Source organism: Leucopleurus acutus, assembly GCF_964270905.1.
Source record: "Leucopleurus acutus genome assembly, chromosome: 5".
Classification (NCBI taxonomy): domain Eukaryota; kingdom Metazoa; phylum Chordata; class Mammalia; order Artiodactyla; family Delphinidae; genus Leucopleurus; species Leucopleurus acutus.
The window spans coordinates 9,531,913-9,547,623 of NC_139147.1; positions in this window are offsets into that span (position 1 = coordinate 9,531,913).

A 15,711-nucleotide genomic window follows, 5' to 3' on the forward strand; every position below is an offset into this window, starting at 1 on the left:
CACAGGAAGAACTTTTCTCACTGTCAAATGGGAGAACCCAGGTCTGTGTGGGAAAAGTGATTTTTTTTTTTAAGGATACCATAACTAGTAGCCAGCAGAGATGGAACTCGAGGCCAGGGCTCCTGACTCCCAACTGATCATTTCTCTGTGTCAAGACTAGGAGGCTGTGACACTTTACCTTATCTTTCTAGGAGAAGACAAAATTTTGTCTGAAAATGTCTGATATGTAACCATATTGTTCCCAGAAACCAAGATCAATAATTCTGAACTGTATCAGAATGCCACAGGAAAGTAAATGATTCCACAACTTCAACCACAGCGCTAGAAGCACCCAGCTTCTGCTGAGCACCGTGCTGAGGGCTTGGGGAGAGATAATTGCTGGTATGTTTTCCTCTGTACTTTGGAAACTTAAAGTGGAGAGGAAGAAAAGGCAAGGCAGAAAGGCCTACCAGAAAACTACAACAGTAGAACTTGTGTAGTGCTTGCTGTGTTTCAGACTCTGTTCTGTGAGCTCTACGTGCATTAACTCGTTTAATCTCATCATAGCACTTTGAGGTAGATTGTATCATTAAACCCATTTTACAGGTGAACATACTGAGGCTTATAAGGGCCATTATTTTGCCAAGTTAACACAGTTAGAAAAATAGCTGGAATAGAGCCCCAGTTTCTGCCCAAAGTCTGTGCTCATGTCTATTTATTAAAAGGGAAGAATCATATTTTAATATTTATTAAAAATGATATGTCATTTGTAACAAATTATCTAGTTTAAGTGAAATTGAGCTTCAGTAATATTTTCCTCAAGCTATCAAAAATATTAAATACAATTTCCATTTTTAATCCTGAATATGATGCATTATTTATTTTGAATAATCAATTTTAATAGCTAGTGACACATATAAGGAAGTATTTGTCACTGTTTTGGGGGGAAGGATATAAACTAAATTTTAAACATACTTCTAATGAGAAAATGAGTAAGAATAGAGTTCTCCTAGATTACATCCTCAATCTTTAACATGTTCCTCTGGCTTGATGTATTAAGTTGGACATTTCAAGGTTTATCTCATTGTTATATAAACAATCTTTCCCCAATAGTGGTGCTCTAGGGAATCCATGCCTTATGGAAGGGCAGATTTAGACGTTAGTTTTGGGGATTAGAATGTTCTTCCTCATACAAAGAACAGCAGGATCCCAAGACAGGTGACTAAAGCCTACCTGAGCTGTGTCACATCATCCAAACTGGGCTAGAAGAAACACCACAGGTACATTCACTCCACGGGCAAGTGTATCAAGAGTATTAACATGTGCTGGGCAAATACCTCCTTCCAGAGGCGTGATGTAGCTTCTCCCCTTCCCTGCCAGGGGCTGGCTATGGGGGTTGCAGTGGCCGTCATGGTCACCTACAGGGTGGTGGCTGAAAGGAGTGGAAGGAAGGGGATTGGGGGCTGGCGAGTGAGAAGCTGGTCATTCCTAGGTCCAGGGTAGTTAAAGGGTCTAGGGATATCTCTTTAGCCAGTAATCTTCATGACCTATTATTGTCTATCTCCCCGCCACCTTTTTTTTTTTTTTTTGGCTTTTTTTGTAGATCCCAGTGATGGGTCTGCATGAATCCTGTACCATCACCTTCACTAAAGTTTCTCTCCCTTGAAGCCCTCTGTAGAGCAAGACACATCTCAAAGCTTCTCTCTGATTCTTCTGCTTCTCAAGGAAATGACCTGGAAGTTTTCTGTGACAAGATTGTACTGAATAGTGTTTCCCCAAAATTCATGACTACCTGGAACCTCCAAGTGTGACCTTATTTGGAAATGGGGTATTTGCAGATATAATTAGTTAAGAAGAGGTGATACTGGAGTAGGGTGGCCCTTAGATTCAATGACTGGTGTCCTTATAAGAAGAGCAGAGACACCTGCAGAGACAGAGTGAAGAAGGCCATGTGAAGATGAGGCAGAGATTGGAGTGATGCTGCTATAAGTTGAGGAGTATCTAAAGCCACCAGAAGCTGCAAGAGGAAAGGAAGGATTCTTTTCTAGAGCTTTCACAGGGAGCGTGGCCCTCCTAACATCTTGATTTTGGACTTCCAGCATCCAGAACTATGAAAGAATAAGTTTCTGTCATTTAAGGCCCTCCATTTTTGGTTATCTGCTATGGAAGCCCCCGGAAACAAACACCAGGAAGTTTTAGTGGGGCTTTTCAGTTGCCCACCCAGCCTATTACCAGCCACTACCCAGTGTTTCTAATAAAGCTAGGAGGGGAGAAGGAGGACATTGGAGTAAGAGACGTCCCTCTCAACATGAAGACAAGTGAGACAACCCAGGGAAATACTAAAAGATTGGAGGTGCCTGAAAGAAAGGGAGACTTGCCTTCCCCCACTGGCCATTGGCTTAAGAAGTGGACTTGCCGATTTGCCTCTCTGAGAGACATGGGAGGGGAGGCAGCCTGGACAGAGGGTGAGCGTGAAGCAGGCTGAGTTTCTTGTGGGTCAGTGGACATCCCAGAAAGGAAGCTGAGCTTGAACCATCTTGCTGGTACCCAGCTAAGAAGGGTGTCCGTCAGGCACAGGAATCCTAGCAGTAAGAGGCTTTGGGATTTTCCCCTGATGTAGGGAACAGTGGGGCAGGGTTGAAAGAGGTCAACCAAGCACCAGGTTCTGAATGTCAGGGAATTGTGCAGTAGGTGGGGGCAGAGAAGGGAGCTGACAGAGCCCTCAGAGCTCACGCATGCACCCCACAAGACAGCCAGCATTTGGACGCTGCCATTCAGAGGAATCATACGCCAGGTGGCCAGCAGAGCTTCAAGAACCACCCAAGAGAGGATGCCAGTAGCGACCACTTAAGTGAATAGGCCTGTGTCCCTTTCTGGTTTGCACCAGAAAGGGACACACGCTACTGGCACTTGGGGGGTTGCTGCCCCATCAACTGAGACAGCTCAGGCAGCAGGGTGTGGGCGTTGTAGAAGCAGATCTCATCCACCCTTCAGCATTTAAGGTCCCAGCTCAAGTCTGCACAGAGGGAAGGAGGACATGGGATTTACATCAAGATTGAGATTGAAGCTTTGCAATGCACCAGTGACTAGGAAGGTATGGATTCTGCCCAAGATACTGTTAAGGGGTGTTCAAAGGATGATTTGACAGAGCAACGTGAGAAGGGCAATGTGTAGAAGAAACAAAACCATTTTGTGTTTGTAACCCCATGTTCGGAGACTCCTTAATAAACCGTTACAGTCTCAAGAGTTTTTGCTGTATTTATGTATTTACTCATGTGATAGGGACACGAACAGCAGTGAATGGACTCGTCTGGTCTTCATCTTCTCATTTTCAACTGCAAGCCTGTTGGGAAAGGGACAGGATCGTTGGTGTTTTCCCTCAAGACTCTTGGTGCTTTGAGACCAAGAACTTGGGCTTGTTTCTCTGTCTACCTTGCAGTTGTCAGATGAGCCCAGTGAGTGCCAGCTGAGGAATTCAGGAATGGATCAAAGAATAAATTGAGAATAAAGACTGAGAATAAGGACGGAAGACATCTCACCTACATTTCAAAAGGACCCTCCAACCCCCCTTTCTAGACATTTTACCTCAGGAGTCAGCATCACGGTTCTGGTGTGGAGGATGGCAAGACAGCAGAGTGACTATACTATTCTGTGGAAGACGTGGGGCTTGGGGGGCTGAGGTTCCCTCATCCCAAGTGAATGCCAGTTAGAGATGAGAAGTAAGGGTCAGAGCTTGGGGGAGGAGCTCTGGGAGGGGAAAGGGGTGGAGAATTCTAAGCAGTGACTGCCGACGGGGAAAGGGAGAGAGATTCTGTGTTTGTGTTGTCTACATGGAACACACCAGGGCAACCGTTTTTTAGGTCGAATACAGCTATGATATAGAGATGTATATATTAAGGAAAGGTGTTTAGCTTGTTTATATACGTCCCTTAAAATGTTTAATATGGAAGCAACCTAAATGTCCGTTGACAGATGAATGGATAAAGAAGATATGGTATGTGTATATATATATACACACACACACACACACATATACAATGGAATACTACTCATCCATAAAAAGAATGAAATAATGCCATTTGCAGAAACATGGATAGACTGAGAGATTATCATACTAAGTGAAGTATGTCAGACAGAGAAAAGACAAATATCACATGATATCACTTACATTTGGACTCTAAAAAAATGATATAAATGAACTTATTTATAAAACAGAAATAGACTCACAGATGTAGAAAACAGACTTATGGTTACCAAAGGGGAAAGGGGGGGAGGAGGGATAAATTAGGAGCTTGGGATTAACAGATACATATATATACATATATATACCATATATAAAATAGATAAACAACAAGGACCTACTGTATAGCACAGGGAACTATATTCAATATTTTGTAATAACCTATAATGGAAAAGAATCTGAAAAAGAATATATATACAGTTGTATAACTGAATCACTTTGCTGTACACCTGAAACTAATACAACATTGTAAATCAATTATACTTCAATAAAAAAAAATGTTGCCATTCAAATTGCTTCAAAGGAAAAAAACTGTTTAACAACTGCGTTCTGGAGAGGAGTATATATTTGTGGATGCGTAAGAGCAATGCGGCTATGAATTAGGAACTGGGAAATAAGTATCCTATTGCATGCATATCTGCATGTCTTTGCATCTTCAGGTGAACTTTGGTTTTAGACAGCACAATGCCGATCCCAAGACTTGAGTCATCCTGAGAGATTTTATTTCAGTGGTGCAGTGTTCTATTTTATGAGAGAATTTTAGAAGAAAGAACTTCCATCGTAGCCATGTACAGAGGTGAGCTTTAAATGTATGAGTCTCAGGGAACAGTGGTATGCTCTCAATGAAACATCAAATTAATGATAAACTGCTGATTTGACAAAAAAAAATCTACTGAATTCTTACTCAGAATATCTTTACTTCTAGCCAATGAGGTTTTTGTTGTTGTTTGGGGGATGCAGAGGCATCATAATGTGTAGTTAATGAAAAGAACATGTGTTTTCACACTAGCACACTTATAAGTAAGGAATATGAATGCTTCATTTGGAAGAATAAATTGGCTAGTCAACATAATGTATTTGACCATTTTGGCAAGACAAAATGAGAAAGCTGATTTGAAGGACTCCATCTTAAAAAAAAAGAATCATATTGTGGAGCTGCAATTACTTTTCAACTAGAAGAAATAAAATTGTGCATCTTCAAAATATGCAGAGTATCCAACTTGCAACTAATCCTTAATTTCGAATCAATAAGGTTTAATATTTCACCAGCAATCATAGGTTGAAATCAATGCTGTCATGGCTCTTCAGAACAGAAGCTTATGAAACAAAGAATGGAAGGCAGTCATCCAGGGATGAAATAAAAGAAGTATGTTTTGCAAGGTTTTTGTGAAAGGAAAAGCTATAGCAGCCCAACCCATCCCCTGGAGGTCTTTTCCTTCCAGTTTCAGTATGAGGTTCTGGCGGCTCACGAAAATGGGTTCAAAAGACGTAGTGAGAAAAAGAACGGGGACATCATCAGCCTGCTGAGTGTTCGAGAATGAGCCAGGTTGGGACATCATTAGTAGGTGTCTTTGCCTCATTATTCTTTCAAACTGGGAACCCTGATGTTTATGTTGATAAACTAAGACACCTGTATCAGTTAGCTCTTACGGCATAACAAACTACCCCAAAACGGAGTAGGCAAAAACAATAGACATTTTCTTCTCTCACGTGTCTGTGGGTTGGCAGTTCGGGCTGGGCTCAGCTGGGCAGTTTTTCTTATTTCATCCAAGTTTATTCATGTGTCGGCCATCGGCTTCTGGGTTGGCTGGGGCCTGGCCAGTCTAAGATGCCAACAGATGGGATGGCAAGTCTCTGTTGCACACGGTCTCTCATCCTCCAGCAGGCTAGCCTGGGCTTGATCTTTGCAGGATTCCAAGGGGTGGAAGTATGCAGGACCTCCTGTTGCCTGGGCCCCAAATCGGCACCCTGTCATGTCCACTTTATTCTTTTGCCTGAAGTAAGTTATAACAACAACGCAGATTCCAGGTAGGGAGAGGTAGACTCCATTTCTTGATGAGAAGAGTCACAAAGTCACATTGCTAAGGGTGTGATTATATGGAGAACCGAAGGACTGTGGCCATTTTGCAGCCTATCACAGAGCTACTCTTAGGATTAGTCAATGCCCCAAAGAGCAGCAGACCTCTGGCACTATCACTGTTGGAAACACCGTTTCCCCAAAGAGGGCGCCGTATTTGGAGAGAGGAAATGACTGGGATTAGAAGGATCTCCTGATTATCTTCTCTGCAATTTTCAGACCCCTTTACAGGAGAAAATAACAAAACACATAGTCTTCCCCTGAGAACTCCAGGGGCAGGTCTTAAGAAGAGGAAATAAATAGAAGAGGATCTTCATTGTGGAATGAAACATCATGGTGATTAATTTTTAAATGGTCGGTTCTCAAGGGAGACAACACCTTGCATTGTGAGAAAGCTGAGGGAGAGGCTCCAGCAACAAGCTCTGAGTGCGATGTGGAGTCCAAACCGCTGGCAATAAAATGTTATGTCTAAGCAGCTGGTAATGTACAGGAATTCCCATATGTAAACATGTGGCTGGGGGGATAATGTTAACTTAACCACAGTCCGGGAGCCTGTATGATGGCCAAGACGTGTAAATCCCAACAGTGTCAGCCGCCACAGCTGGGTGGATTAGTGCCCTCGAGGGTGCAAGCCTTCCAGAACTGTGAAGGGGAAGAACTCAAGGCTGCGTGCTGCCTGTGATGGGCACCTGCTCATACCTGAAAGTATTTACTGTCTTTTTAGTTAGTTACTGATAACTAAACAAGTCTTCAGAGGTGACTACTCGGTGCCTAAATTGTCCCCTTGTTATACTCATAGGATGACGAGCCATTTGTCTGTGCAAGAGCCGAGAGGAAGACAAAGCCACTTCTAAAGGCTTCCCCCAGGGCCGGCCCGACACCCTCCATGCACCCGCACCCTGCACTCAACTGTCAGCCATCCGTGCCCTTGTCCCATCTTTCCTCTCCTTGCTCCGGGTGTCTAAACGACTCCTGTTCGGTACCTGTGGCAGACAGACTTTCAGGTGGCCTCATATTCATACCTGCTTTAATCCTTTCTTCTTGAATGTGGGTGGGACCTCTGACTTGCTTCTAAACCACAGAACATGGCAAAGGTGATGAAGTGACACCCTGTTCCAGGACTCTGTCAGATGTGAAAGTGGGCAGGGCTGGGGCACAGAGAATGGAGGCAAGTTCTGGGTAGCAGTGAGGGTGTTGGGGAAGTAGGGAAGCAAAGGACATCTTAAGCTGCCAGGTGGCAGGTGTGGACAGAGAACAAAATCTGGTCAAAGAAACGGCACAGACGAGAAGAAGTTTCAAAATGGTAAATCTGGAAGAAGATGCAGGATGGGGACCTTTGGAATGTCAGCAGGGCTGCGGTGGAGCTGCCTGGAGGTCTGGGCTGGAAATCCAACTCCCATTGAGTCAAATGCTACCTATTCCTTGAAGCCATCTTTGATGGGCCTCCAAACCCAACTTAAAGTTAAATGTGACCCTCTCCTTATCTTGCTGATCTATTTTTTGAGCCTCTATTACAATCTATTTTATTCTGCCTTTTATTTAAAGCCAATTACATACTTACTTGTGTGTCTTTAGATTTGAAGCTCCTCCAGGGAAAGCAGTGTGTCATGGTTGTTTTTAGTTTTCCATCACGCTTTCTCTATGTACACAGAGTTCCTTGAAGTAATACTTTGCTAGTGCTTGTGTGCTGGATTTTATCAGCAGGCTCTATGGCAATTCTCCTGTCCACACATCTACATACATCAACTATTTTGCCTTGTAGAATCATACAGGGCAATTCTCACTCCAGAAAAAAATAGTTCCCTCAACAGCCCAGCCTGTAAAGTCAATACTGGGAACTAAGAATTGAGAACTCAGTCCTTCATGTGGCAACATCTGTGTTTTGGTTGCCCTGAAACTCTCTCTCTGATCTTCTGTAACTCCCTCCATCTTTATGGAGCAGTGAAAATTGTGTTTTCTCATTCTTCCTATGTCAGCTCTCCAGATATTAGAAGACTGCCACCTTTCTTCTCCTCGTGTAAATATCACCAACCATGTCAACCATTCTTCACCTAGAGTAGTAGCCATATCTCTCACTTGTATTGTTCCCCTCCTATGAATTGTCTCTTACCTGCCTTAAAATGCAGTGCCTGACCTGAACCTGTATCCCTACCAACCCACCAGGTAGCAAGATCATAACTACTTTTAGAGGGGGCCCTGGAACTCTACTAATGATATCCAAGACCCCTTAGATTTTGCTACTGGCTACCACAGTTTACGGGGGCATAATTTGCCTGGGACCAAGTCTTCTCTCCTTGAACTGCTCCTAAGCTGAGATTCTCTATTGTGCTATTGATTTGGGAATCAGTCAAAGGACTATACAACTCATTTCTTTTACATTTCTTCTTTAAGGTTTTGGGGCCGTTGGACTAGCAGGATGAGCACATTTTGGATCCTGATTCTTTTAACCTATTAGTGACCCCATAATTATGTCCTTCCATGTTCTAACAAGCATTACAACATCATTCAAGGCACTGATTAGCTGGTTGAACAGAACAGAGCAAAACACAGAGCCCCAGGGCACATGGCTTCCTCCTTGTAGGCTGACATCACTCTATTAATCAACGCTTTGGACACGCTTGTTCAACCAGTTACAAATTCACTTAACTGTCCTCTAGTCCCACCCCCATTTCTCCTTCTTGTCCACAAGAATATCCTGAGCAACTCTGTCAAGTGCCTTGCTGAAACCCACTGATCAGATCCACTGATCAACCAGCCTAATAACCTATCAAGAGAGGAAACGAGATTAGATTGGGGTGGCTTGTTTAGGAGACGGCAGCCTCTTGGCAGTCGCTGTTTTCTGAGCTCACAGATCAACCCGTAATGATTAGTTCTCGCTTTCTGCCAGGGATCAATATTAAGCCCACTGATCTGTATTTCACAGAATAACCCTTCCTCTCTCTCTCCCTCCTTATCTCCAAGCCCTCCCTCCACCCTTCTGAAAATTGAACCCTTTGCTGACTCAACTCTTCAGAATCTTTCCTTTGCTTCTTGTTTTCTTGAACAATCCTTGAGTCTTCTTTCACTTTCATGTCTCCTGATAATTCCTGGGGATGCCTTTACTGTCCTCCAGCCTCAGTTTCTTCCTCTGGAAACAACAAGGCAACTCTCATCTGACCCCTGAGGTCACCCTGAGAACCCAATAAAGAAATGTCTATGAAAGCTCCTTACACAATGCCCAGCATATAATGGATAATTGTTAATTGAATAATCTACAAAGAACCACATAAATAAGAAATTTTATTATAGTTACGTGTAAGATACCCACATATACACACAGAGTGCTTTTCTCCAAAGCCAAATAAATTACATTTTGAGACTTAGTGTGTGTTGTCATAATTTTAGAAAGGTGTTCTTCAGAGAATCTAAAAGACTTTGACCTGATTGTCTATTCAAAATCAGCTTACCCTAAAATCAGATTTAATAAGAACCTTAAATTTTGCTACACTCCAATTGCTTAGTTCTATTTAAGGAAATTTATGATCGTTGGCATAGTTTTTATAGCTTTTTGCTGGTTTAGGTGGGTAAATTGAATGATTGTGTTTTGGATCAAATAGTACGGTATTTGAAACCTAAAAAAAAAAAACCATTCTGCTGGAGAGAGAGTGTGCGAAAACATTCTCTTTTTTTCCCCCAACACATCTATTGGAAAAACACTTCTTAACGGAAGTAGAATTTGCATGATACGTGCTAATTATGATGTTTCTACTGTTAATTGGCAAATAGCCCAGAAGTAGTAACCATGTTTCCTATCTCAATCAACTGACAATATCCTTCATCCTTGCTACTTAGAGTATGATCTTTACTCTTCTAGAAGTAAAATAAATTGTAGGTTGCTAGGGACCTTAGCATTCAACCTAGGTGAAACACCGTTATTTTGTAAGAGGGGAAACTGAGACACCTAGAGGCTAGGTGACTTGCTCAAGGTGACCCCTGGGGAATGGCTGAGCTGGATCTGTCAGCCAGGGTCTCCTGACTCCAGACCTGTGTCATTTGTAATGATCTGTAGCTGTACTGACAGGTTTAGGATCTTTGGGGTGACCTGTCATAGGTCCTTTGCTTCTAATTCCATTGGATGGTGACCTGGAAAAAAATTCCTGTGTGTGGCTGTCAACCAGCCTCTTTCTTGCCATTTAACTTAGTCCCGGGAAACATGAAGGCTTCAACTCTGTGCTGTCTGGTGCCCAGGGCAACGCGGATGCTGAGATGACAACGTGCATCTCTGGGATGTACAAATTAGAGCTGATTGATGGAAGGCCACCAATAAAATGTCACATCTTATAGATGTGGATGGGCCATGGGGCCAGTGATAAAGTGAGATCAGTGGGCTCTGACATCCACGCAGCCCGGCCATAGTATTGACAGTGGGAGATAGTATTGATCGAACTGCCAAGATGATCCTATTATGCAATTAGAATATTAGATTTGCATTTTTAATTCCTTTAAAAGAAATTGGCTTGAGGCAATTTATGGCAGGAAAATATTAAGATGGATCCAACTGCTTTGAAAATAAGGACTCAGAAGAAGCTTTTAGGGAGATGCAGTCATTATCAGAGAAAAGTTTTACTTATAAAAATGGGCAACAAGGAAGTAATAAAAACACAAAGATAGGCAAGTTGAAAGGGCTCGTGGAAACCAACTTTACTCCAGTGCAGAAGAATGAAATCCCCCCGACCCTAGAACACAGTTTAGACCAGCTGGGGGTATTTAGTTACACTCAGTGTGAACACACATGCACATCACACTGTGGGCAGACTTCCACTGCATCTGTGCAGGGCTGCGTTCCCTTCCTTGTGCTGCAGACATGTTTCCTATACAGTAACCCCCTCCCCCCCATCCATGGTTTTGCTTCCTGCAGTTTCAGTTACTTGCAGTCAACCATGGTCTGAAAATATTACATGGAAAATTCCAGAAATAAAAAACTCATTAAGTTTTAAGTTGTTCTGAGTAACGTGATGAGATCTCATGCCATCTGCACCATCGCACCCGGGACGTGAATCATCCTTATGTCCAGTGTGCCCTGCCCCTTAGCCACTCAGTAGCCGTATTGGTCATCAGACCACTCACAGGGTTTGTGTTCAAGTGACCCTGATTTTACTTAATAATGGCCCCAAAGCACAAAGGCAGTGATGCTCGCAATTTGGATACATCAAGGAGAAGCCGTATAGTGCTTCCTTTAAGTGAAAAGGTGAAAGTTCTTGACTTAAGGAAAGAAGAAAAATCCTACACTGAGATTGCTAAGACCTACGATAATAAGGAATCTTTTATCTGTGAAACTGTGAAGAAAGAAAAAGAAATTTGTGCTAGTTTTGCTCTCACACTTCAAAGTGCAAGAATTATGGTCACGGTGCACAGTAAGCACTTAGGATGGAAAAGGCATTAAATTTGTACAATAAGATATTTTGAGAGAAAGAGAGAGACCACATTCACAGAACTTTGATTATAGTATATTGTTATAATTGTCCTATTTTATTATGAGTTATTGTTAATTTCTTACTGCGCCTAATTTATAAATTAAATTTTTTGATATGTATGTATAGAAAAAACAGCATAAATACGGTTCAGTCTGGTTTCAGGCATCCACTGGGGGTCTTGGAATGTATTCCCCCGCGGATAAGGGGGAGCTGCTAGTGCCAGCTCAGCCTGGTTACTGGTTTCTGTTTAAGAGACTTAGTTTTCACCAGGGGTTTTTGTGCCGGCTTGGCTGCACAGGCAACTGACGTGAGTCCTCCTTCCTCTGAAGTAATAATATTTTAAAAATCATAGACTCCATTTATAATGGCTTTTGGGGAAATGTTTAAAATCTGAGAGATACTAGCAAATACTTTTTTAAAAATTTAATTAAATTTATTTTTTTGGTTGCGTTGGGTCTTCGTTGCTGCGTGTGGGCTTTTCTCTAGTTGCAACGAGCGGGGGCTACTCTTCCTTGAGGTGCATGGGCTTCTCATTGCGGTGGCTTCTCTTGTTGTAGAGCACAGGCTCTAGGTGCGCGGGCTCAGTAGTTGTGGCACGTGAGCTCAGTAGTTGTGGCTCATGGGCTTAGTTGCTCTGCGGCATGTGGGATCTTCCCAGGCCAGGACTCGAACCTGTGTCCCCTGCATTGGCAGGTGGATTCTTAACCACTGCGCCACCAGGGAAGCCTGCAAATACTTTAAAAACAGGAAACTGCATCCTTTTGGAGTGTGGTTGGCACTTATTACATCAGGGCAGTCTGGGCCGGATCTGTGGTCCAAACGGTTCCTGAGCCCTTGGGAGAATTTCTGGGTAAGCTGAGATGAGGTCATCAGATAAGAAATTGAAGCCACAGTGAAATTACAAGCCAGATTTCAAGGGGAAAAGACTTCTGTCCTCTGGAGCTTCTAACGTAGTGGGCAGACAAGCAAGAAATTACAGTAAAACTGGATAATTGGTATAATGAAGGGAAGGACACCCAGCAGAGGCTCAATCATATTGATACCACCACCTCCTCCACCACCAACAAAAAGCACACAGCTAGCTGTCAATGCTAAGTGTTTCCAAGTGTGATGGAAGAGGAAGGTCAAAGCTGTTTAAGGAAATTCGGAAAGGCTTCCTAGAGGTCATTGTGTTTGAGTTGAGACTTGAAGGAATAGGAATTTGAACAAAGGAACAGCACTGAATGTGAAAATGTGTGAAGAGCATGGTGTGCTCAGGGCCTCTGCTCAGCAGGCTAAAGGGCTTATGTGATGAAGCCTCAACAGGTCAGGGGAGTGGGCCTGTTGCATGGACGCCATATTGGCCCTGAAAAAGCACACATGGTGGAGGTATTTAGGGAAAGACCTAGAACGGAGACACAGGTGGTATTGGGAGATACATTTATGCTCTAAGGAGGACACTTTTAATCACACATTGGTTCCACCTGTCCACTCAGAAGACATTTATTAGGCCCCTGTATGTGCTGGGCATGGCCCTGGGTGCTGGGGCCATAAGGAGCTTAAGAGCACAGTTCTTTCTCTCCAGAGGCTCACAGGGGAGCCCAGGGGTGGATGCCTTTGCAGGAGGGAGTGAACTCCTGAGAGGTGCATGGGTGCAGACAGAGAGAGTGATGTCATGAATAAATCTGAATAATGTATTTCGGATACAGTGGCGACTTTGAGGGGATTTAAGAAACTTTAGTCTTACAGAGATCGCAAATTGCTGAGCAGGACTTCTGCTCTTCACAGACTCGGCAAAGGTAAGCTCACTCCCAGCCTCTCTGTACAAACCATCAGATTCATTTGGTCCCTGGGTTCTGCTGAGCGTTGTCACCTGATGTATTCATTTCCTGGAGCTGCTGTAACAAATTGTCACAATTCGAGTGGCTTAAAACAACAGAACTTTATTCTCTGACAGTTTTGAGGGCTAGAAGTTCAACATCAAGGTGTCAACAGGGTTGGTTCCTTCTGGAAGCTTGGAGGGAGGATCTATTCCATGTCTTTCTCCTAGCTCCTGGTGGCTGCTGGGAACCTTTGGCATTCCTTGGCTGGTAGACGCGTCACTCCAATCTCTGCCTCCATCTCACATGCCTTCTTCCCTGTGTGTCTGTTGTTAACTCCTTGTGCCTTTCTCTTCTGACACCTGCCATTGGATTTAGGCAGGCTCATCCTAAATCCAGGATGATCTCATCTTGAGATCCTTAACTTATTACTTAATTACTGCAAAGATGCTTTTTCCAAATAAGATCACATTCACGGGTTCTGGGAGCTTAGGACTTAGACATATCTTTGGATGGGGGGAACATTATTCAACCCATAGGAGTAGTAAGAAAGGACCTCCTTGACAGGTTCCTGATATTAGGGGGGAAATGTTCAGTTTTTCATCAAGTACAAAGTTAGCTGCAAGTTTATTTTCCATAAAGTTTTCATATCAAGTCTAGAAAGTTTCCCTCTGTTCCTGATTTGCTGAGATTTTTCTTATCATGAATGAGTGTTGGATTTTGTCCAGTGCTTTACCTCCATCCATTGATGTGAATATCCGATTTTTCTTCCATAGCTTCTTGATATACTGTATTACATTGAGTTTTGCCTATTGAACCAGACTTGCATCCTTGGAATAAATTCAACTTGGTATGGCATGGACTTATATATACTACCAAATGTAAAATAGCTAGTGGGAAGCAGCTGCATAGCACAGGGAGATCAGCTCGGTGCTTTGTGACCACCTAGAGGGGTGGGATAAGGAGGATGGGAGGGAGACCCAAGAGGGAGGGGATATGGGACTATATGTATACGTATAGCTGATTCACTTTGTTATACAGCAGAAACGAACACACTGTTGTATAGCAATTATACTCCAATAAAGATGTTAAAAAATAATTCCACTTGGTTGTGGGGTACAGCGTTTTATATATATGTATCATATATTAACAAATTCCATTTGATTGTTAAAAATAATACAACTGGGATTTTTAAGGACCATGCTGGTTGCATCCAGACTTACTACTATGTGAAAGGGAGAAGAAGAAATTCCCCAAGGTTTGGGGCTTATCGTTAAAACTCATTGGGGAGAATGAGGGCTCTTCTGTGTAGTGTAGCTTCAGCGTGACTTCAAGGCAAATGCAGGAGCTTGTGAGAATCAAGGAATGGCAGTGTTTATCCCTTAAACCAGTTTCTTCAAGCAAGGCTGCTCATTTAGCTCAAAGTGGTACTTTGTGTCAGCAATGTCGCCCTGGAATCCAAAAGACAAAGATGAATGGAGTAAACATGTAGTACTCTTGATTTATCAAATGATTTTACCTAATGAATCCATCATATTCAATAGAAACCACATTAGCAATTCCTGTTATTGGTCTTATCCACCCAGAAGCCCCTGAGGTCCACCCTAGTGCCCACATGATCCATTCAAAGGAAAAAGAATGCAAAGCTTAAATAGATTTTTTTTGTAAGTGTGAAAGGCTTGGACAAAAATAATGCAAACCAGTACAGACTGAGATGGCAAAGACACCCGGCTTCTTTATCCTATTAAAGAACTACCAAGATGGTTATCACACAACCTAGCAGAAAAACCGAGATCCTCACTAGCTAATAGAACAACAACATGGCGTTCCGAGAAAGGTAGATTTCGTTTCTCATCTTTCTAATGGCTGTGGCATGTACTTGGTAATTTCTGCAACTGTGTTTCTGAATTTCTGGAGCTGCATCTTTGCTTCATTGTCTTAAACAGCATGAGTGAGTCCAACTTTCAGTAACTGACATGCTTAAGTTGTTCCTTTGGCGTAATTCAGCAAACATCATTAAGCACCCACGGTGTACCAGGCTTCATGCTATGCCCAAGGATTGAGATGATGAATAAAAGTATTTATTCCACCTTAAATAAAATTATTTAAGGTGGAATGTGTATGTGATCTTATTCCTCTGAATATCCTAAAGCTTTGAAGTCCTGTGTATATTTTTAAGATTTATTCTTGACATGTGCTTTTGAATGATAATGAAATGGGTGGCCATATGGGAATTCAAGTCCCTGAAACTTTAACTCAGAGATCCTTACTTTCTTCAGCTTTCAGTCAATAAGAAAAAGTGCCTTAAGTCCTTCTCTCTTGGACTTATGAAGAAAGCACAAGCTATTAACACAATGATGCTGTTTCCAGTGTACAGTACCA